Here is a 24,193-nt window from a genome sequence, read left to right on the forward strand (position 1 = left end):
CATGGCGTCCCTTTACCAGGGTGCGTCTACCTGTGTTCCGTGCTGTGATCACGTAAACAGCTCGCAGGGATTGACAGCAACAAAACTTGCCCACTCTACTTGATCGTTAGAGGAGCGCAATACTCCATTGAACACGTCCTTTTTCTAGGCGCTTCAGTCTGGAAGCACGCGGTTCCTACGGTCGCAGGTTCGAATCCTGCCTTGGGCATGGATGTGTGTGATGTTCTTAGGTTAGTCAGGTTTAAGTAGTTCTACGTTCTAGGGGACTGATGACCTCAGATGTTAAGTCCCATAGTGCTTAGAGCCATTTGAACAGTTCCTTTCCTTTACGATACTTTTAAAGCCAAATAGTTACAGCAAGGGGGTACTGAGTTTAGGAGCAAATTCAGACATTCATTCACATATGAAGAAACTTAACCATGTGTATATTAATAAAACTGTGAGGTGACATCTGAGGTACCCAACAATATAGTGAAATAATTACACTACTGGCCATTAAAATTGCTACACCAATAAGAAATGCAGATAATAAACGGATATTCATTCGACAAATATATTATACTAGTACTGACATATGATTACACTTTCACGCAATTTGGGTGCATAGATCCTGAGAAATCAGTACCCAGAACAACCACCTCTGGCCGTAATAACGGCCTTGATACGGATGGGCATTGAGTCAGAGCTTGGATGGCGTGTACAGGTACAGCTGCCCATGCAGTTTCAACACGATACCACAGTTCATCAAGAGCAGGGAGTGGCGTATTGTGACGAGCCAGTTGCTCGGTCACCATTGACCAGACGTTTTCAGTCGGTGAGAGATCTGGAGAATGTGCTGGCCAGGGCAGCAGTCGAACATTTTATGTATTCAGAAAGGCCCGTACAGGACCTGCAACATACGGTCGTTCATTATCCTGCTGAAATGTAGGGTTTCGCAGGGATTGAATGAAGGGTAGAGCCACGGGTCGTAACACATCTGAAATGTACGGTCCACTGTTCAAAGTGCCGTCAATGCGAACAAGAGTTGATCGAGACGTGTAACTAATGGCACCCCATACCATCACGCCCGGTGTTACGCCAGTATGGCGATGACGAATACACGCTTCCAATGTGCGTTTACTGCGATGTCGCCAAACACGGATGCGACCATCATGATGCTGTAAACAGAACCTGGATTCATCTGAAAAAATGACGGTTTGCCATTCGTGCACCCAGGTTCGTCGTTGAGCACACCATCGCAGGCGTTCTTGTCTGTGATGCAGTGTCAGGGGTAACCGCAGCCATGGTCTCCGAGCTGATAGGCCATGCTGCTGCAAACGTCGTCGAACTGTTCGTGCAGATGGTTGTTGTCTTACAAACGTCCCCAGCTATTGACTCAGGGATCGAGACGTGGCAGCACGATCCCTTACAGCCATTCGGATATGATGCCTGTCATCTCGACTGCTAGTGATACGAGGCCATTGGGATCCAGCACGGAGTTCCGTATGATCCCACCGATTCCATAGTCTGGTAACAGTCATTGAATCTCGACCAACGTGAGCAGCAATGTTTCGATACGATAAACCGGAATCGCGATAGACTACAATCCGACCTTTATCAAAGTTGGAAACGTGATGGTACGCATTTCTCCTCCTTACACGAGGCATCACAACAGCGTTTCACCGGGCAACGCCGGTTAACTACTGTTTCTGTGTGAGAAATCGGCTGGAAACTTTTCTCGTGTCAGCACGTTGTAGGTGTCGCCACCGGCGCCAACCTTGTGTGAATGGTCTGAAAAGCTAATCATTTGCATATCACAGCATCTTCTTCCTGTTGGTTAAATTTCACGTCTGTAGCACGTCATCTTCGTGGTGTAGCAATTTTAATGGCCAGTAGTGTACACTTCCAATGCACACTTCTAATAACAACTAATGCTGCAGTCCAGATATCAACGATACATAGTATCTTATAGGTACTTGAATTTCTTGCGGAACTGCTGTAGGCACGAGAGCTGCTGACGAAAAACTGTCAGCTACAATAAAAGTTTTCCTTCCTTCGTATAAACAATCAGCGCTACAAGATCTGCAGCGGTAGCTCGACAGCGACTCGGCAATCTGCAACAACAATGTCGGATGACGACACAAAGCCAAGACCGTTGCGAGGTGACGGTTGGATAGTTCGTCCGCATCGGCTGTCTGCATCAGTAAGTACGTACTTCAGTTGCGTCATATCATTCTTGTGTCATGTTATCCATATTGCATTGTAACATTACTATCGTGAATTGCTTTCACATGTCCGGTCAGTTGAAAATCTAGCGTGCGACTCCAAATCTAGGCTTTGAACGACGATGTCATGTGCGACGCATTAGCTTACGATGAGAAGGATGTATTTGGTCTGGCATTAAATGTTATATGTGGTTCTCTTAGTAATTGGCGTAAGCTGCGCTATTTATTCCAGACATGCCGCGATTTCCTAGGGTGTATGTAGGCAGCAACCTAGAAGTACAGCTTAAATTGCTGCGTGTGAAATCGTCGTTCTCACAAATATTAGGCTGTTACTTTCCGAATGTGGCACGATTTCCGAGATAGTAGTTAGGCAGGAACCTAAGAGCATATTTATAATCTAGGCTCTCGCATATAGTTGTCTGTTATTTTTCCGAATGTGGCACGATTTATTTTAGGATTTGTTTTTTTTTTTTTTTTTTGGTATCACTCTATCTACTTTAGCTGTATAATTCAGTTCTAGTCGTTCATTCTACGTTTCGTTATATTTTCTCATATCTCTTTAGGATTGTAATGAAATTTATTTTAGAATTTCATTTTTTAAGTGATCCTGAGTTATGTAGCTCAGTCCTAGTTTTCGATTCCACTTTTCCAATTTTTCTTCATTTTTCGATACATCTTGTTCCTGTGATCCTGAGTTATGTAGCTCAGTCCTAGTTTTCGATTCCACTTTTCCAATTTTTCTTCATTTTTCGCTACATCTTGTTCCTGTCTTTTTCGTTCTCTATATTTTACTGTTACCGAGATTCTGTGTTCTTACGCTACATGTTAGTGTCTCACATTCCAGAATCCCATTTTCCCATAGTTGTCCCGTTAGTTTATTCATTTATTTTTCGCACTTCTATGATTTATGACTACATTTCGGCGCCATGGAGACGTTTAAGTGTATTAGCCGTCATTTTGAAATTTTGTGAGTGTTGGTTGCATCCTAGGGCCCGGTATGATGTCGCTAGTCAAAGCTGACGGGTGGAATCAAACACTAGAATTTATCCCAATTGTAGGGGTCCTACAGTTCGGCAGTGTACTTTACGTCATCATTAACTGATATAACGCACTCTCACCTGCGCTATTTCACCCCACCAGTGAAAATAACGATACAAGGTACTCTACGACTGAATGTGTGCAGAGGGGCGAGTGATTTTCTATAAGGAAAATATTTGTAACATGTACTTACCACTATACTGAAGTAGCTAAGGTCAATGAAGTGGAATATAATACACAACTGAAGAGCATTTGATTACTCTAGAATAACTGTAACAAAACATCAATGTTAGTACGAACGTAAGCGAAGTCGGCGATGAAATACAGTGGCCTTGATTATTGATTTATTCATAATCCAGAGATTAGTTTCGAATCTTCACAGACGTGGCGCCCCCTGCAAAAAAATTTTCTACATGGGACTTGTTCGAATGTTACTTCGTAAAAAAGTACGGCGTACAACATTTTCCCGATATGGCAAGTTTTATGATTTATAGTAGTAGACATATTTCTTGTTTATGTTTCAGTACCATATATATTCGTATAATGTATGTCCTACGTGTCTTACAATCCGTTTGGAACGTCTCGTAAAGTTTTCCCGTTGCTCATATCTATGTTCGCACTGAAACATTTCGTACAAAGAGCCAGAAATATGCTAAATTTCGCCGGCCGCGGTGGTCTCGCGGTTCTAGGCGCGCAGTCCGGAACCGTGCGACTGCTACGGTCGCAGGTTCGAATCCTGCCTCGGGCATGGATGTGTGTGATGTCTTTAGGTTAGTTAGGTTTAAGTAGTTCTGAGTTCTAGGGGACTGATGACCACAGCTGTTAAGTCCCATAGTGCTCAGAGCCATTTTTTTATGCTAAATTTCGACCGTAGTCTGCCGCCATAGTTCAGCTTTAAACATCCCATCGAGAGAGCGCGCCCATATGTTAAGGCACTGGGGACCCATTCGAAAGGGAATTAAGGTTTCCTGTGGTTTCCCTAAATCCATTACTCGTAATATTTGGATGGTTTCTTTGAGAAGGACTCGGTCTATTTCCTTCCCCAGCCATATGATATCCTAGTTTGTACTTTAATTATTTCGTTGTCGACCGGGCATCAAACTCTGATTTTTGTTACTTTATTAGAAAACCGATTTTATGTGTTGATACGATATTTGTTGTTCAATTATTCTTCGGCCTTATATTTCCCTCGTGTGAAATTTTTGGGTGACTGTGTAACGTATTTTGAATCTGAAGTGATGAATGTTATTTTAAGATCAGACAACTCCAATGTAGGCACAATTCAGTAATTAGTTTTTGAGTTAGACATTCTATAAATAATTTACACAATTTCTGAACCTACATCCATCCTCCGAAAATGAGTGCGAAGAGCATAGCGGAGGATACTTGTAACTGTCCATATTTTGGGGTTCCATTCGCATATTTAGCGTGGGAAGAATCAATGTTTAAATGGCACCATGTGTGATGTAAATGGTTTAACTTTGTATTCGCGGCCCCTACAGGAGCGGTATGTAGAGAACTTCAGTGTATTACGAGATTACTCAATACTGTCTCTTGCAACTTACTAAGCATGTTTTCGCAAGATATTTGGCATATACTCTCAATCACCTGCCTATTCAAATTTCTCAGTATTCCCGTGACTCTTTCCCGTGAATCAAACAAACCGATAACCTTTCGCACTTCCCGTCTTGGAATACCTGCAGCATCTCCTGTTAGTCCATACCAGTAACCTTCCACCGCCACCCCCACGCATAAAACAGCGTTAAACGTCTGATTGCTTTAAAAATGAGTTAATGTGTTAAATTTGTGACGTCGAGCCTGTAAACCCTTTGTGGTTCAAGACGAAAACTCTAATTATGTTGGTTTTATTAGTTTTGGATTACTCACCCGTATTTAATAAAAATGTCAAAACGCAAACTGGTTTCAAATTATGTTTAAAGTTTCTTGGCACCCGCTACGTTGTTGCATTATCAAATATTCGACGAGTATAGACTGGAAAATTTGCGCTCCATTTTAAGAGAAGCTGGTGTTTCACGCATCTCATTATTTATGACGTATGTCTCTTGAAGTATATCGTACAGTGATATAATTTCTTAGATAAATTCAGTGGTATTTGTGGATACTGCTTGCAAAATGTGTTGCTAATAGAATTAGTACTAAAGAAGTAATAAAAACTTTGTGTCTGAAGTTTTACTTCACGAACATCGAAAGAATAGTAAGCAACAAACTGTTTTCGTCTTTTTTTTACTTCAAAGCTACTCATTTTTATTATTATTTTTTTTTACCATCTAAGCTACCCAAGCACGACTCACGGCCCGTCCGCACAGCTGTACTTCCGCTAGTACCTGTGAGGAAGGGATGTGAGTCGTGTTTGGGTAGCTTAGATGGTAGAGCACTTGCCCGCGAAAGGCAAAGGTCCCAAGTTCGAGTCTCAGTTTTAACCTGCCAAGACGTTTCATATCAGCGCACACTCCGCTGCAGAGTGAAAATCTCATTCTCGTCACTAGCATGTTAACGACCGCCAAGTATCTGGGAGTATCTATCCGGGGCAGTTTCATGTGGAGCGATCACATAAATCTAGCCGTATCGTGGGCATTGTAGTCCACAGTGGAAAGAGGTTACTAAAAAAAGCCCTCCATCTTCCATATTGTTCTTTGGTGTAGTTGGATTAACGGCAGATATGGGCGAGAGTCTAAGATCCGGTCTTTGTCACGCAGTTTTTTAGTCAATGCGAGAACCTCGCACGAATGCTCAATCACCTTCAACCAGAGACGTTATCACGAAGGTGCTGTGCGTTTCTGAAACCCTCAATATCAAAATTGTGGGAACGCACGCTAAAATGAGTCAAGAACACCAGTCTCCTCAAGCGCATGACTCGGTTGATGACCTCAAGTGTGAAATCAGAACAATCCGGTCGTATATTGTGGTGCAGAAAGAGGGAGGGGGGTGGGGGCGACAGCATCTTGCCGTACACAGTTGGCGAATGGAACAGGAAGGGGGAAAGTAGTTGTGGCACAACGTACACAGACAGCATGTTTGGTTGAGAAATACACCTGCAGATGTATTCCCACAAGAAACATCATACCATTAAAAAAAACCATAGTTGATTAAGTGCATCGATAGTCCAGAGATACAGCGAATTGTTTTAGTGTGCTGCCTCTTTCGAAACCGCTTCTTTCTAGTTCTTAAACTGTTTATAAAATATTTCTGTCCGTACATTAAGTAAAGGAAGTTAAATGTATCCCGTTCATAGATTATGTAACATCAGTTTCGATGTGGTTTCTACGCAGGGCCTTATTACCGTTCCTTTCGTCGTTACTTAACAAAGGCTGTGAAAATAGCTTTGATACACGCATTCTCCTCAAAATATGAAGCACGAAATAAAACCAATAAAACCTCAGCTGTGATCAGACTTTTCACAAACAGGCGGTGAAGTTTTAGCCGCGGAAGTTTTCTCCATTCTTGGGGGGCGAGAGCGTTTAAGAACCAAGGAGAGTGAAGTATACGGCACAACTTCAGCTGGGAAAGTCGCTACAGCGTAAATCTCTTGATGCAAGATTATTACTTCATTCACTCTTTCATCGATTCATTCACTCCATTCTGCAGATTCCGTCATGAAGAAGAACCTTCAACAATGTGAAACTATCTAAGGTATACACTAAGAAATAGAAGCACCTTCCAGGAACTAATTATGTATGGTGCATTAATAATTATCACTGAGTTATTATGAGTTGAATGATCAGTGTAGGAAAGTGCCATAGACCTACTTCGAAAACCGGTGTCTCTTCCTTAGTTACATTAACTAGCAATTTATTTACTACTCCTAATTTATTAGCTACTGATAATTTAAGTAATAATTAAGTATGTATATATGCAGACTGAAGCAGCGAATAAAAATGTGTGACAAGGCCGGGACTCGAACTTTGGACGCCTGCTCATTAGGCAGTTGTGCTGACCACAAGGGACGTGTGCTAGGGTAGTCCGTGCATTTGTGCAAACCCACTGAATCAGGGTGGCGTAGTATTCACCGCATCTGCATGGTGAGCAGGAGGCAGTATTCGAAGACTGCCCTTTGTACAAATTTTCGTTCATCGCTTCTATTTGCATGTATACGAGGGTCACTCCAAAAGAAATGCTCACTATTATTGTAGAAATACAGTTTTAATTCTGCATGTGTGAAAGTTTTACAGTGTGTAGATACATCCTTCCCGCTTGTTTTCAAGGCAACGGCCTTGCCGCAGTGGATACGCCGGTTCCCGTTAGATCACCGAAGTTAAGCGCTGTTGGGCGTGGCCGGCACTTCGATGGGTGACCATCCAGCCACCTTGAGCTGTTGCCGTTTTTCGGGGCGCACTCAGCCTCGTGATGCCAATTGAGGAGCTACTCGACCGAATAGTAGCGGCTCCGCTCAAAGAAAACCATCATAACGACACGGAGAGCGGTGTGTTGACCCCACGCCCCTCCTATCCGCATCCTCAACTGAGGATGACACGGCGGTCGGATGATCCCGATGGGCCACTTGTGGCCTGAAGACGGAGTGCTTTTGATTGTTTTCAATCTTAATTCAACCTCTACCCGTGAGTGGCTCCGTCACAGCATGTCTTCAAGATGGCTGGTACACTTGACGTTCGTCAGAAGCAACGTGCTGTCATAGAATTCCTGTGTATGTATATATGCCGTTCCGAGCACCAGCAAATTGAGAGTCACTGGAAAACCCGTTGTTAACTGTGTGATTCGTTCCAATTAAATAATGAGAAACATATTCATGGCATAAGAATTATTGTAACTTGCGTATAACGAGAGTAGGCCATTTGAAGGCAGCTACACACTCAAGATCCACCCAAAACGCATTGTCCTTGGTACAGTTTCTAATAATTAAATTTCAGTTAGCAACATATCTACGATTAAGGTTTTTAGCAAGTGGTAAGATACGGAAGGTGTGATGTTGGTTTAGCGTAATGAATAGCGTTCCTGGCCCAATATGAGTTCTTTTGTTGGGACGGTGGTTCGCGCCCTGACACAACCAATTTTTTTCCTAACATTCGCGTTTTTATTAGGTTCTTATACTTTATTATCAGTTTAATATAAGTATAGACTATAACATTTGATGTTATGTAAATACAATTTCACCCTCTTTTTTAGGGGTGACTTTGTTCGATTGGCTTAATCTAAAGGACAGCTTGCGCTACTTGTATAAAGATATTTTGCTCCTTCTTCTTTTACGCTTCGTAATTCACGTGTTGCAAAGATTCTGCTACTGGGTAGGAACAGAGATCAAGTGAGACTGACCTTGGGGTTTTACTAAAATGTGGGAGAAGTATTCCAAATTTGTACCGCACTGTTTGTAATTGAACTTTTATAAGCCTGTGTCCTTATTGATTGGACATGGTACTTTCCTTTTCGTGGACGATGGAAGAAATGTGCGTTTTATTAGAGCTAACGTGGGAATTTTACGAGCGCCCGTTGAGTAAACATTGTGATTTACGAACTAGAAACATCCCTCATCTGCCGTTGGAGTGCGTTGCGATTGCGCATACCACGTTTTCCCACGTGCCGTATGCACGAGTCGCATCGTTCCTGAGCGTTCAGCAGCACGTTGAACGTGGCACGCTCAGCGTTAACGTTCGACAGGACGGTCCGTGTGCCGACGGCTTTAACCTCGCCCAGCGCTCAGACTGAGTGCATCGACTTCCGAATCCTGATTGTGACGTATAGAATTCCCGCTGAGAACTTAGCAATACTCTCATAATTTCCGCTTTTGATGAACTAGTAACGGCGCACGTAGCTTGAGGTTAGAGAGACGGAAAATGTTAAATCTACGCTGTGATAATAATGAATTCCATTTGCCTGCACAAGTTTCACTGCACAAGGTTCATTGAACCCTCTGTCAGGCACTTTATTGTGAATAGCAGAATAATCAGTTAGATGTAGATGTAGATGAGCTGCTAAATTTACAACAGCTGTTCAAAATTACGTTCTCTAGTGTCAATGTAGGTATGGCATCGTCGCACGAAATTCTGTCACTTTCCAAACAATGTCTTCATCAACTTGCAACATGATACAAAACATCCACAGCAATGGATTCTTCAGTTATGTTCATCCTCATCTAATTCATGTCATTAAGATATCAATTCCTGCTACTTTAAGAATGTCGCGTAACTGAATCTGCCAAATTAAGCGTCACATATACAGAGCAGCGTAGATTTCTTCTGTGTATGTGTGAAGGCTCCAGCGCCACAACGTAGAGCGTGGAAAGTGTTGGTTTAGAATGCATTCCACCTCTGTATCGGTACACGTCATACATGGCATCATAAACTTCAAACTAACTTCGAATGAGCCATATACTTAGGCATGTTAACAAATCTGTTGCATGTCCATGTCTCAGTTACTGCTATAATTATAGAACATTCTCGGCTTTCCAGTTTACAATAGCTTTTCGTCCATCGAATGACAATCGCCACCACATTTATGTTACTGATTTATAGGTCACAGGCTACATAATACAGCGTGTGCATGTGAAATCAATGAAGGTAAAGTTGTATTGTAAAGTGATGTATTTCAGTGTGAATTCTATACACGTTTCGTGAATATCATTTCGTGAAGCATTCTCTAGGCGACATAGGTATTTTGTCATAAATTTCGTGAAATATTTTCGAATCCCCCTTGGAGTGTTATTATAGTAAACGATCGTTCAGCTGCAAGAGTCACAGTAATTTCATAATTAAAGCCATACTTGAATTCTTTTCATGATGATTAATCATTCGGGAAAGGATTCATCTGCTGCTTAATTAAAATGGTGTTCTTCACAAACAAGTGTAATAATTAAATGAAATCTTCAAAACAAAATATAATTGTCTGAAATGCGGCTCATCAGTAAAAGAATGGTCCCTACATGACAGAAAACGCAATGAAGGAATAAGGCATAAATAAAATATATTTTCGTTGAATGACAGAATTTACCAGAGCAAGGGAAACCAAACCATAAGTAACTGTTGAGGAGGAATTTGATTTGTTTCCATTTGACTGTAACAACACGATTTTTTCATTTACAGGACATTTTATGGTGACTGTCACATACGACTAGCATACGAACGTAAAAATTAACGATTATGTCAATTCATTCTGTGCACAGCACAAATCTCGAGAGGCTTAAAGGGTAGCGTAGGGAGTAAATAAGACTACTGGACTACTTAAGAGACACTTTTTGTGATAAATCAGATTTTGTTGGCTTAAAAGCCACTCATTCGTTCAGGTGCGAATTACTGATTACATTTCTAGTTGCAAAATGTGTACTGGAAGGGAAAATGGTGTAAAATTAATCTTGCGGACGTGGGTTTTGCGACAGTACTATTCAGATAGCCTTCGGTGTGTCTGAACCGTGTATTTACGAGGTCTGAATGTCCATAGAGGACCAGTAGTATTTCAGTCTTATAATGACGGCGTCAACGGAGAGCGGAGAGGTTTTCACGCCTACTTAAATGGCTGGCAATGTAACCGGTAGTCATGGCGGCTTTTAGCTGTCGTGTGGGACGGCGACTGCTCGCTTTGATGGAGCAGCGGACGGTTGAGCGAAGGCAGCCGAGTGCTTTTGGACTGTCGTGCAGGGCCTTCCAGCTTGACTGCTCGAGTTGTGGGCGGTACAGTCTGGAACGACAGCTACGACCTGCAAGACGGCACGATGTGTCAGACGTTTTTATTAGTTTCATGGCTTTCGAAAACTTAACCACGTTGATGTAATCGTCGGTCCAAAGAGCGCTTTTGTGCAGGTGTACGTGCTACTCTAGTCTATCTTGTGCAAGTATTTTCACATCTACATCAGTAATGCATGCTAAATCCTCTTGCTGCACTCAAGTCTTCGTCTCCTTCAACAGCTTTTAGAGCCTCACACTTCAGCGCACTATCAGGTTAACTATTCCTTGATCCCATAGGAAGTGCGCTATTAACCTATTCCTTTTTCAGTGAATCCGTACCACACAGCTCTTTAATTTTTTTACTGAAGAGGTAATTAGGACAATTAATATTATTCGCTGTTGTGCTTGTAATTCTTGGAATTAGCTTCTCTAGCGAGACGGTGGTCAAAACACTATCTGCATTATACAGGGTGAGTCACGTAAGGCGTAACATCCCTCTTGCATCGACATAAATTCTACCCATATCATCTATCAGGAAGTCAGGCACGTGATTTGGAACGTCATATCGGACACTCAGAGGACGTGATTCCGAACGGCATATAGAAATTCATCGGTTTACTCTGCAACACCTGGGAAACGACACTACGTTTTTCCAGTGTGTTCTCTTTGGTGGCGAAGCAACGTTCACAAACCACAGTAATGTGAATTTACGTAACATGCACTACAAGGCAGCGAATAATCCACGCATGCTTCGTCAGGTTTAACACCAACGAGCGTGGAGCATAAATGTATGATGTGCCATCAAAAGAAATTGCTTATGGAAATACGTATGCTAACATTCTTACGAACATTCCACGTGACCTTCCAGAAGACGTACCACTGGATAGGCGACGGCGTATTTGATTCCAATAGGATGGCTGCCCGTCACTCGCGTCTCTTGCTGGAACGCGAAAACTGAATGAAAAGTTTCCTACCGTCGGATGGGACGGAATACCGTAGTAGAATGGTCGTATTTGATTCCTCTCATTGGGGAGCACTGAAAGGTGTCGTTTATCATGAAGCCCCCACTGTGCCAGATGATACGTGCCGTCGGACCGCCACATCATACAACGGCGCATCATCCTATGCACTTTCATCTGTTCATCTCTCTCTCTCTCTCTCGAATGGCGATTGCAGAAGTGGTTTGCAGTCGGTGGTAAACAGTTTGAGCAAATTGTACGTGTCGGTAAGAAAAGTTGTCAGTCATTCTGAATAAAATGTTTATTTTATTTTAAGTGTCCCGTCTAATTACAATTCCGAATAGTATCTATAGACACACCTGTCCGACAGCAGGTGTTTTACCATTAAGAAACATTCAAGCGCCTCTAAGCAAAGATAGGTCCAGGATCATTTTCTTTTCAAATTTCTCTTTCTCTCTCTCTCTCTCTCTCTCTCTCTCTCTCTTCTCAGCGATCACAGGCCCTGTAGACCACGCGCTGCATCAACGATATGCTTCCACCGCCTTCTATCTCTCGTAGTCTCTCTCCACCCTGCGGAAATTCCTAATGCTGCTATGCCCTTCTCTATGTCATCTTTCCATCTTGTACGAGGTCGGCTCAATGGTCTTGCTGTCTGGAGAGTTCCTTCAAATGCTTCCTTGGTGATTTGTTGTTTTCCATTCTAACCACATGTCCAGCCCATTGCAGCTTCCTACTTTTTAATTTCTGGATGATAGTGGGTTGCTTCATTAACAGATAAATTTCATTGTTCTTTCGAATCCTCCATACGCCATTCTCCAACACAGGTGCTCAGATTTTTATCATTACTTTTCTTTCGAAAACATTCAGTTTTTCACTTTCATTCTTTGTAAGCGTCCAGCTTTCTGAACCGTACAGTATTATGGGGCAGATGATAGTGTTATATATCTTCATCTTTGTGGTGACTGACAAAGCTTTACTTTAGAGTAGGTTGCTTAGTGAGTACAGACATCTTGACCCTGAGGCTATTCTTTCATTTACATCCATTGTTATGATATTTTTACTGTTGAAACGTGATCCAAGGTATTTAAACTGAGGAACGTTTCTGAATTTAGAAGTAAGAATTTGGGTGTATGACTTGTCCTACTTCCATATATTCTGTTTTCTCTTGGTTAATCAAAAGCACCATTTTGCTGGCACTGTACCTGAGAGACCTGTAGATGTGTTTCAGTTCTTCTTCAGTTTCACGCAGCAACACTATGTAATCTGCATAAGCCAGGAGTTTTATTCACTGTGTTCGAATCGGAGACCGTTGTATAGAAGTAAATTACTCTCCTATTTCATCTACATCTACATTATCTTCCATATCCATAATATTGTACCTTCATACTTATGTTCTGCAAGACCTTTGTAAATTATCAATTCGTACGCCAATATGCCCTTTCCTAACTTCTACATCTACAACTACATCTACATGATTACTCTGCAATTCACATTTAAGTGCCTGGCAGAGGGTTCATCGAACCACAATCATACTATCTCTCTACCATTCCACTCCCGAACAGCGCGCGGGAAAAACGAATACCTAAACCTTTCTGTTCGAGCTCTGATTTCTCTTATTTTATTTTGACGATCATTCCTACGTATGTAGGTTGGGCTCAACAAAATATTTTCGCATTCGGAAGAGAAAGTTGGTGACTGAAATTTCGTAAATAGATCTCGCCGCGACGAAAAAGGTCTTTGCTTTAATGACTTCCATCCCAACTCGCGTATCATATCTGCCACACTCTCTCCCCTATTACGTGATAATACAAAACGAGCTGCCCTTTTTTGCACCCTTTCCATGTCATCCGTCAATCCCACCTGGTAAGCATCCCACACCGCACAGCAATATTTTAACAGAAGACGAACGAGTGTAGTATAAGCTGTCTCTTTAGTGGACTTGTTGCATCTTTTAAGTGTCCTGCCAATGAAACGCAACCTTTGGCTCGCCTTCCCCACAATATTACCTATGTGGTCTTTCCAACTGAAGTTTTTCGTAATTTTAACACCCAGGTACTTAGTTGAATTGACAGCCTTGAGAATTGTACTATTTATCGAGTAATCGAATTCCAACGGATTTCTTTTGGAACTCATGTGGATCACCTCACACTTTTCGTTATTTGGCGTGAACTGCCACCTGCCACACCATACAGCAATCTTTTCTAAAACGCTTTGCAACTGATACTGGTCTTCGGATGACCTTACTAGACGGTAAATTACAGCATCATCTGCGAACAAACTGAGAGAACTGCTCAGATTGTCACCCAGGTCATTTATATAGATCAGGAACAGCAGAGGTCCCAGGACGCTTCCCTGGGGAACACCTGATATCACTTCAGTTTTACTCGATGATTTGCCGTCTGTTACTACGAACTGCGACCTTCCTGACAGGAAATCACGAATCCAGTCGCACAACTGAGACGATACCCCATAGCTCCGCAGCTTGATTAGAAGTCGCTTGTGAGGAACGGTGTCAAAAGCTTTCCGGAAATATAGAAATACGGAATCAACTTGAGATCCCCTGTCGATAGCGGCCATTACTTCGTGCAAATAAAGAGCTAGCTGCGTTGCACAAGAACGATGTTTTCTGAAACCATGCTGATTACGTATCAATAGATCGTTTCCTTCGAGGTGATTCATAATGTTTGAATGCAGTATATGCTCCAAAACCCTACTGCAAACCGACGTCAATGATATAGGTCTGTAGTTCGATGGATTACTCCTAGTACCCTTCTTAAACACTGCAGTGGTTTTCAGATAATTTCAGAAAAACGAGCGTTTAAGGACCAATCCGTCATGTACGGCAGTGGCTTGGGGCAGGTTTTTGTGGCCGCTTGGATATTGAACGGCGGAAGGCGGTCGCGGTTGGTGCACTATTTCAGACTGGCCATAAATCTGTCGTATGTGAATCGCTCGCGCTTGTCAGGGGCCCATTCACGGAATGGTACGCAGCCGGTTTGCTGCCTATTGGTGGAACAGTGTCATTTAAAGTGATGTCTTCGTGACAGGCCGTATCCCGGCAGGAGGAACGGCGGTGCCCCTGCATGAAAAGTACGAGAAATTCCCATCACTGCTCAAAACTATTCCCAGCCTTATATGTGCTGTCGTGAGGACTCGATATTGTGATGAATGTCGAACTGTCACGCTCCACGGTCGACTGCCTGCTTCCCCAGTAATATCTTCCCTATGGATAATAAATGTTTACATATTCAACGATGTCGGGCACAGCTATACTACATTTCCTGTCAGACTATTAAGGGGCTCAATATAGCAATGTTGCCTAATGGGGAAAATGAGTCCATACAGAACAACATATTTTCACTGGAACGATAAGATCCTGAATCTACATCTACAAGATTACTCTGCAATTCAATCCTAAGTGTGTGAGTTTCAGACTATTCTTCGGTCGTACAACTCTCGAATAGTATGTAGGAAGAATTCCTTGCCACTTTCGAGACTTAATTTTCCTGCTAATTTATTTCCGGAAGTTAGCTACGAAGTTCTGAAGTTGATATGTGTAATGATTATTTAATTAAAAATTAATTTTTAATATGTCAAGTTTTTAAATCGGAATAAAATGTGAAACGTCCTCTTAGAAAAATTATGCATGACTGTACTTAAACTGACACAATATGTTTTTAGCGCAACGCAATCTGACTTTCACTAATCCCTACAAGAGAATGGCCCTGACTAAATTAACCTATACGTTTCACAAATCACTTACCTCACAAAAATCTTCTTTACTCGTCCAACTGCAGTACAGCGAGCGCCACTACTGCCAGCTAAATAAAAGATTCAAACTACTGTAGGCACTAACTACTGATAGGCATAGTTAGCAAAAGAAAGATTTTGATAGAGAACAAACAATGTATTTACCTTAATAGTGTTAAAAAAGTCTATATATATATCAGTTCATGACATCCAGTCTTACAAATTTACTGTCTCTGATAGACACACGTCCAGATCATCCCCTCTCAAAACTCCGCCATCTCTCTCCCCACATCCACCACTGCTGGCGGCTCACCTCCAACTGCGCAACGCTACACGCTGTTAACAGCCAACTGCCCAACACTACAATGCCGGCTATTCCAACAGTGCAAACCAGCCACAGACTGCACACAGCACAGCCAGTGATTTTCATACAGAGCGCTACGTGGCGTCCAATATAAAAACCTAAACATCCTACTTACAAATGTATCAAATAATTTATCCTGTTCCCACACAGATTCTTATCCCCATACAGATAATCCTGAAAATTTGTGATTGTGAATTTTAATAGGTATGAGAATATTTGTAAGATTTAAATATAATAAATAATAGTAGGGAGGTGAGCTGTTCATGCATCAATTAGTAAGTAGTGTAATAGCAAGACGGTGAACTATTGATGTATCAATTACATCTCGCAAGTATTTTCATAGCTATTAAAAATTCAGAATCTCACATTTTCAGGCCTCGCTATATGGGGCTAGGAATCTGTTTGGGGCTTGGTAAAATGTTTCATACATTTTAGTCTGATTTTTAAAAAATTATTCAAATGGCTCGGAGCACTATGGGACTTAACTTCTGAGGTCATCAGTCCCCTAGAACTTAGAACTACTTAAACCTAACTAACCTAAGGACATCACATCCATCCAACCGTAGCGGTCGCGCGGTTCCAGACTGTAGCGTCTAGAACCGCTCGGCCACCTCGGCCGGCAGTCTTATTTAAAAACGTGATGTATTAAAATTTCATTTTTATTCAAGTAATTATTTTACACTTACTAGTTTTTAGTGTGTGAAAGTTTTCAGTCGATTTCAAACATTTTGATGAGACTATAACACAGAGATGTGGTAAATTTCAGTTTCTCTTCACATGGTTCAATCAGTATATCGCTTCCTGCTACAAATACCTCGCGAGAAGACCGTGAAGGTAAAAATTAGAAAGATTCGAACTCACATGGATGCTTACCAACATTCGTTCTTTCGGCGAACCATTTGCAACTGGAATAGGAAAAGATGGGTACATGTTGCAGAGAGAACTTCGTATACATTCCGCCTCACACTAGACAAGAAAGCGAGCTAATATTGCATTGTCATCCAGTTCTGAGAAGTCTTGAAAGTTTACTGTCTCTAGGTCATCGGGAAATGATAGTGGTGAACATTTTTTTTAAAATTAATGTCGTGTGACTAGGGCCTTCCGTCGGGTCGCCTGGTGCAAGGCTATCGATTTGACGCCACTTCGGCGACTTGCGCGACGATGGGGATGAAATGATGATGATTAGAACAACACAACACCCAGTCCCTGAGCGGAGAAAATCTCCGGCCCGGCCGGGAAACGACCCCATGCCCTGAGGATTGACATTCCGTCGCTCTGACCACTCAGATACCAGGAGGGGACAGTGGTGAACAAAATATGGTATCCTCTGCGCGCAGCAGACAAGAAAGCGAATCAATGCTGGACTGTGATCCATTTCGGAGCTATCTCTAAAATTTCAAGTCTCTAGCTCATCAGGAAAATAGTTTAATATCAGCTGCAGAATTTGCACTGGACACACAGGCAAGCTATATACACCTCGTCTTCCTTCCTATCTCTGCTCATCCATGCTCATCAACTGACAAACCACCTGGAACGCATTGCGATACTGCGAACACAACACACTGGCCGCACAGGTGACTGGAGATGTCGTAAGTTACCAACCCTTTTTACTCCCACTTCTTCCCATATGGGAATTACAGTGCGACTGCTACGGTCGCAGATTCGAATCCTGCCTTAGGCAATGATGTGTGTGATGTCCTTAGGTTAGTTAGGTTTAAGTAGTTCCAAGTTCTAGGGGACTGATGACCTCAGCAGTTAAGTCCCATAGTGCTCAGAGCCATTTGAACCATTTGGGAATTACAGTAGGTGGTCCAGACAGATAAGAGAGCGAGATGATGCGGCATTGTCATCAACTACTGAGCTAAGCTTAAAGTGTCTAGTCTCTAACTCATCGGAGAGTTAGTTTAAAATTACCTGCAAAATTTTTACTAAACAGACAGACAGACTAGAAAGCGCCCTAATAAAAATGTGGTAAAAATTTAAACGCTTCTACTAATGCGGGTGTTTGTGTATGGTGGTGCCATATTTTATGTTTTATGATGATGACGGAAGGGTGAGACTATAATCAGTGTCGGCACATACAGTAGCTTAATCCTCTCGAAGAACACCACGCGGACCCCAACACTTAACAGCCCCATCACGGATTACCGTCAATAGTGCAGAATGCTATTACTCTACACTGAGGTGGCTGGGCTCATGGGATAGCGATGTGCATGTATACAGATGGCGATAGGATCGCGCGCACAAGGTATAAAATGGCAGAGCATTCGCGGAGCTGTCATTTGCGCTCAGGTGATTCAAGGGCAAGGGCTTCCGACGTGATTACGGTCGCACGTCGGAAATCTTTAGGGAATGCAATATTCCTAGATCCACAGTGTCAATAAAGTGGTGAGGACACCCAATATCAAGCGTTACCTCTCACCACTTACTTAATACAGGTGGAGGCCCTCCACGCCCACACCGGCATGATGGCCAACTCAAAAGGTCTACTGGCATCTCTGCATAAGGGGTTAGTTTTCAGTAGAGTGAGGTGTCGCAGGATGTGGGCACTGTGATGTATGCGTACGTCTGATTAAGGTTAACCATTAATACGCGCTCATCTGGAGATAGATTGTGTCGAAGTCGAACGAAGGGTAGTGGTTTGAAGGGCAGAGGAAAAAAAGTGCCAAGGCAAGAGCCAAGGGAAAAAAAACCCTCTGCGATAGTTAGGTCGGGTGGTAAGAGCAGTAGCGGACGTCTCGCTGCCTCCGATAGGTCATGCAAGGGTAGGCTTTGTTAGTAGTAGGTATCATCTACATCTAAATCTACGTGATTAATCTGCTATTCACAATAAAGTGCCTGGCAGAGCGTTCAATGAACCACCTTCAAGCTATCCTTCTACCGTTCCACTCTCGAACGGCACGCGGGAAAAAACGAGCACTTAAATTTTTGTGTGCGAGCACTGATATCTCTTATTTTATCGTGATGATCATTTCTCCCTTTGTAGCTGGGTGGCAACAGGATGTTTTCGAAATCGCAGGAGAAAACTGGTGATTGAAATTTCATGAGAAGGTCCCATCGCAACGAAAAACGCCTTTGTTTTAATGATTGCCACTCCAATTCACGCAGCCCTATCATGTCTGTGACACTATCTCCCCTATTTCGCGATAATACAAAACGAGCTGCCCTTCTTTGTACTTTTTCGATGTCATGCTTGTCGATACCTTTGATGTTGTGCAGTGCTGTTGCTCGGCGGCTGCCGCTGGGTGCCGGTGCTGAACTCTCGACCAGCTTCAGCAACCTGCAACAGTTAGGTTTATCATCGTTTTTGTGTCCGATAGGTCATATAGCGGAAGCACAGCGTAGGGTGGTGTTGGCGATTTGTTTGTGCATCCGTTTTTGTGTCCGATAGGTCATATATCGGATGCACAGTGTAGGGTGGTGTTCGCTATCTGTTTGTGCGTCCGTTTTTGTGTCCGATAGGTCATATATCGGATGCACAGTGTAGAGTGATGTTGGCGTTTTGTTCGTTCAAATGGCTCTGAGCACTGTGGGTCTTTATATTTGAGTTCATCAGTCTCCTAGAACTCAGAACTACTTAAACCTAACTAACCTAAGTACATCACACACATCCATGCCCGAGGCAGGATTCGAACCTGCGACCGTAGCGGTCGCGCGGTTCCAGACTGTAGCGCCTAGAACCGCTCCGCCATTCCGGCCTTCGCGTTTTGTTTGTGCGTCAGTGGGCGAGTTCGTCGGTTTCCCTACTGTGGCCTGTTGGTCAGCTCTAATAGCAGCTAGTAATTTCCAGTCAATGTTGCTGATATGTAGGGGCTTGCCGACGTTTGTCGCTTCTATGTCAGCTTGCCATAGCTGGTTATGTCCTAATCAGTAGCGTCTTTGGCCGCTTATGCTTCCACCTATGGTTGTGATCATAATTTCCGAGAGTAAGGACGAAAGGATTGTTCCAGTGTCTCGAGTTCCTGTATAGTCGCGTGACGTATTTTTTAAATACTTCCTTGAGGGTTTCAAGGCAGTATTCTTTGTGAAGATCCACGATCCATGTGTAGCGTGGAGCTAATGATTCGGAGCACTTTGTTCTGTATGATATGCAGGTGGCGCAGTCGTATAGGAGCTGCATATCCCCAGACCGGAGCTGCGTACGTCATCAGAGGTTAATCAGTGTCATGTATATAGACCTCAACACCCTCCTATTCAGTGTGCTTTCCCTGTTGAGCATTGGGTAGAGCTGTTTGAGCCTCGCGTGCGCTCAGTAGGCAACGTATTCGATGTGGACCACCCATGTAAATTTCAGGTCCAGCCAGACACCGAGATATCTGACGTTCTCTCGGAAACGTATTGGCCGTGTATTCAGTATTATTTGTCTACTGTGATGATGCTTGCGCAGTAATTTAGGTCGGCGTGTAAACAGAACTGCTTTGCACTTGTTGACGTTTACTTTGATACGCAACCACGAACTCGGAGTGGTTGATGGCCTTAACTTAACGACCGAGAGCAGCGGCATTTGTGTAGAGTTGTCAGTGTAACAGACTAACAACACTGCGCGTAATAACCGGAGAAATGAGTGCGGGACGTACGACGAACGTATCGGTTACGACATTGTGGCAAGGGCAGTAGCCGTGAAGACAGTGCGGCGAAATATGGCGTTAATCGGGTACGGCGGCAAATGGCCGAAGCGAGTGCCCATGACGACTGTAACAGCATGACATCGCCTGCAGCGCTCTCCACGGCTCATGACCATATCGGTTATCCTGGGCATATGAGTCCCGATTTCAGTTGGTAAGAGCTGATGGTAGGGTTCGAGAGTGACGCACACACACGAAGTCATGGACCCAGTTTGTCAACGAGACACTTTGCAGGCTGGTGGTGGGTCAATAATGGTGTCGGCTGTGTTTATGTGGAATGAACTGGGTGCTCTAGTCCAACTGAGCCCATCATTGACTGTAAAGGCGGAGGAGGAGATTAGAGTTTAACGTCCCGTCGACAACGAGGTCATTAGAGACGGAGCGCAAGCTCGAGTGAGTGAAGGATGGGTTAGGAAATCGGCCGTGCCCTATCAAAGGAACCATCATTGACTGTAAAGGAGGAGGAGGAGATTAGAGTTTAACGTCCCGTCGACAACGAGGTCATTAGAGACGGAGCGCAAGCTCGGGTGAGTGAAGGATGGGGATGGAAATCGGCCGTGTCCTATCAAAGGAACCATCATTGACTGTAAAGGAGGAGGAGGAGATTAGAGTTTAACGTCCCGTCGACAACGAGGTCATTAGAGACGGAGCGCAAGCTCGGGTGAGTGAAGGATGGGGAAGGAAATCGGCCGTGCCCTACAAAGGAACCATCATTGACTGTAAAGGAGGGGGAGGAGATTAGAGTTTAACGTCCCGTCGACAACGAGGTCATTAGAGACGGAGCGCAAGCTCGGGTGAGTGAAGGATGGGGAAGGAAATCGGCCGTGCCCTATCAAAGGAACCATCATTGACTGTAAAGGAGGAGGAGGAGATTAGAGTAACGTCCCGTCGACAACGAGGTCATTAGAGACGGAGCGCAAGCTCGGGTGAGTGAAGGATGGGGAAGGAAATCGGCCGTGCCCTATCAAAGGAACCATCATTGACTGTAAAGGAGGAGGAGGAGATTAGAGTTTAACGTCCCGTCGACAACGAGGTCATTAGAGACGGAGCGCAAGCTCGGGTGAGTGAAGGATGGGGAAGGAAATCGGCCGTGCCCTACAAAGGAACCATCATTGACTGTAAAGGAGGAGGAGGAGATTAGAGTTTAACGTCCCGTCGACAACGAGGTCATTAGAGACGGAGCGCAAGCTCGGGTGAGTGAAGGATGGGGAAGGAAATCGGCCGTGCCCTATCAAAGGAACCATCATTGACTGTAAAGGAGGAGGAGGAGATTAGAGTTTAACGTCCCGTCGACAACGAGGTCATTAGAGACGGAGCGCAAGCTCGGGTGAGTGAAGGATGGGGAAGGAAATCGGCCGTGCCCTATCAAAGGAACCATCATTGACTGTAAAGGAGGAGGAGGAGATTAGAGTTTAACGTCCCGTCGACAACGAGGTCATTAGAGACGGAGCGTAAGCTCGGGTGAGTGAAGGATGGGGAAGGAAATCGGCCGTGCCCTTTCAAAGGAACCATCCCGGCATTTGCCTCGAGCGATTTAGGGAAATCACGGAAAACCTAAATCAGGATGGCCGGAGGCGGGATTGGACCGTCGTCCTCCCGAATGCGAGTCCAGTGTGCTAACCACTGCGCCACCTCGCTTGGTCATTGACTGTAAATGCCTATGTTCGGCTAGTTGTAGATCATTTGCAACCATTAATGGACTTCATTTTTCTGAATGACGGTGCTTCATGTCAGTATGCCACAATTGTTCCCGATTGGTTTGAAGAACATTCTGGAACGATGTGGCCATCCAGATCGCACGACATGAATCCCATCGAACATTAACGGGACGTAATGGAGACGTCAGTTCGTCCACAAAATCCTGCACCGGCGACACTTTTGCAATTATGGACGACTGTAGCGGGAGAATGGCTCAGAATTTCTGCAGGGTACGTCCAAAGACTTATTGAGATCATGACAGTCGAATTGCAGCAGTACGCCGGGAAAAAGGAGATTCGACGCAATATTAGGAGAAACCACATGACATTTGTCACCTCAGAGTATTCTACATCTACATCTACATACATTCTCCGCAATCCGCCATACGGTGGGTGGCGGAGGGTAGCTCGTACCACAACTAGCATCTTCTCTCCCTGTTCCACTCCTAAACAGAACGAGGTAAAAATGACTGCTATATGCCTCTGTACGAGCCCTAATCTCTCTTATCTTATCTTTGTGGTCTTTCCGAGAAATATAAGTTGGCGGCAGTAAAATTGTACTGCAGTCAGCCTCAAATGCTGGTTCTCTAAATTTCCTCAGTAGCGATTCACTCCAGAGACTCCCACTCCTGAAGCACTTCCGTAACACTCGCGTGATGACCGAACCTACCAGAAACAAATCTAGCAACCTGCCTCGGAATTGCTTCTATGTCCTCCCTCAATCCGACCTGATAGGGATCCCAAACGCTCGAGCAGTACTCAAGAATAGGTCGATTAGTGTTTTATAAGCGGTGTCCATTTACAGATGAACCACATCTTCCCAAAATTCTACCAATGAACCGAAGACGACTATCCGCCTCCCCCCCCCCCCCCCCCACAATTGCCATTACATGCTTGTCCCACTTCATATCGCTCTGCAATGTTACGCCCAAATATTTAATCGACGTGACTACGTCAAGCGCTACACTACTAATGGAGTATTCAAACAATAGGGATTTTTTTCCCGATTCATCTGCATTAATTTACATTAATCTATATTTAGAGTTAGCTGACATTCTTTACACCAGTCACAAATCCTGTCCAAGTCATCTTGTATCCTCCTACAGTCACTCAACGATGACACCTTCCCGTACACCACAGCATCATCAGCAGACAGCCGCACATTGCTATCCACCCGATCCAAAAGATCATTTCTGTAGATAGAATTTGCTCGCCAGGTAGTCGTTGTGGAAAATTCTTTCAGCACCAGGGTTAGAACTGGGTACCTCTGATTCGAGAGCCACTGCACAGGCGTACTTTAGAGACTTCAGCTACGAAGGGGAGGGGGGGGGGTAAGGAAAACGAGAAGGGACGTGGGGATCATTGTGCGGTGAGCAACGTGCTGCAAACACTGGTACCTTCCCCAGCATTGTTCGCTGCTGTAGCTACGCCACGGATGACGGCTATTGTGCTTTAGTGAACGGGCACACCAGCACGCGAACATTGACGACCTCTCCGCTTCCGACATATTTGTTCCCAACCACTGTATCGTCACCACCTCCTCTTCTTCGAAATCGATCACATCGCCAGTTCCGCCCATCCTTTGCGTGTGAAGTGGACCGAAGGAGTTCTCGACATCTGAGCCTTCGTCACGTATCGTCATCACGAATCCTTACGTGCCCCGTGCATTGTTCTACCACAAGCAGTCTTCATTTCCGTACTGGGGCACACAATGAATGTAAAAATTCTTTTCGCATCTACATTTCCAGGTTTAAATTTGTTTAGAAAACGTATTGTTACTCTAGCAAGAAAGGGGCGTTTGACTAATATATGCTGCAGCATTTATTTACTAGACGTACTTCAGGTAATTAAAACTTTGACAAAATCGTTCATTCTTGATGCTCTTAAATACTGGGATGCTTAACAAGGAATATTCAGAGGCTCTG

At 43.8% G+C, this 24,193-nt stretch overlaps 1 protein-coding gene and 1 pseudogene across 1 annotated transcript in view; both read left to right on the forward strand.

The window, feature by feature from the left end:
- LOC126282335 (uncharacterized) overlaps positions 1-24,193 on the forward strand; it is a 636,605-nt gene that overhangs the window by 290,937 nt on the left and 321,475 nt on the right. The window lies entirely within an intron of this gene.
- On the forward strand, positions 7,465-7,581 carry LOC126282614 (5S ribosomal RNA; annotated as a pseudogene).

This window comes from Schistocerca gregaria, chromosome 7 (genome assembly GCF_023897955.1).
Source record: "Schistocerca gregaria isolate iqSchGreg1 chromosome 7, iqSchGreg1.2, whole genome shotgun sequence".
Taxonomy (NCBI): Eukaryota; Metazoa; Arthropoda; class Insecta; order Orthoptera; family Acrididae; genus Schistocerca; species Schistocerca gregaria.